General features: G+C 42.3%; 1 protein-coding gene across 1 annotated transcript in view; it reads right to left on the bottom strand.

Annotated features, from left to right (window-relative positions):
- CD109 (CD109 molecule) overlaps positions 1-1028 on the bottom strand; it is a 116297-nt gene that overhangs the window by 31837 nt on the left and 83432 nt on the right. The window lies entirely within an intron of this gene.

Here is a 1028-nt window from a genome sequence, read left to right on the forward strand (position 1 = left end):
AGGGAATCCAGGAGTTGAAAACCAGGTTGGGCAACACAGCAAGACTCCACCTCTATAAAAAAAATTTTTTTTAAATAGCCAAGCATAAAATGTGGCGCTTTCTCCCTCTACTTCAAAATGTGGGGAAAGGACACTCTTCAGCTCCACTTCTGGTCTTCCACTGACACTCAATTCTTTCATCATCTGCAGCCATGAGGTGGTGAGGATGTCACGGAAACGCTGTTTCCTATATCCCCACCAGCCTAATGAACTCTGGCATCCCAGGACATGCTGCTCCCATTGGAAAAACACGAGACAAATGGGATAAGTATAACTGCACTCCCTGAGGGCCTCTTTTAAATATTATTCCAAGGAAAGCAGGACTCAGACACGAGTCCTGAAGCCTATCTTGGTTGTAAACCTTCGTCAATTATCCCAAAATTGCCAGTCTCATCAATAATAGCTTTTCTCTAGGCCAATATTTTATGAATAGTGTTCCCATTTATTTTCTCATCTGCTTCTCAAAATATTTTTGCAGAGACAACCATTTATCATTCCCATTTTCCCAATGAGGAAACTACAATTAAGTCATTTGCTGGTGAGTGGTAAGCTAGACATTGAATCTGGGCCTTCTGACTCTAAATCTTTTGCTTGTTACACTGCACCAGCATAACTAGATTAAAAAGTTAAATTAGGCTTGGTGCCTGTAGCTCAGTGGTTAGGGCACCAGACACATACACCAGGGCTACCAGGTTCAAACTCTGCCCAGGTCTGCTAAACAATAATGACAACTACAACAACAAAAAAAAATAGCCAGGCGTTGTGGCAGGCACCTGTAGTCCCAGCTACTTGGGAGGCTGAGGCAAGGAAATGGCTTAAGCCCAAGAGTTGGAGGTTGCTGTGAGCTGTGATGCCACAGCACTCTACCCAGGGGGACAGCTTGAGGCTCTGTCTCCGAGAAATTTTAATATTCTAAATACATATCAATTTGCGATTTAATAAGATCCAATATAACATTGTTTGTAGATGTCAATGAAAGTAAAGGAGAT

Source organism: Otolemur garnettii, unplaced genomic scaffold, assembly GCF_000181295.1.
Source record: "Otolemur garnettii isolate 467f Iridium unplaced genomic scaffold, OtoGar3 scaffold00107, whole genome shotgun sequence".
Lineage (NCBI taxonomy): Eukaryota > Metazoa > Chordata > Mammalia > Primates > Galagidae > Otolemur > Otolemur garnettii.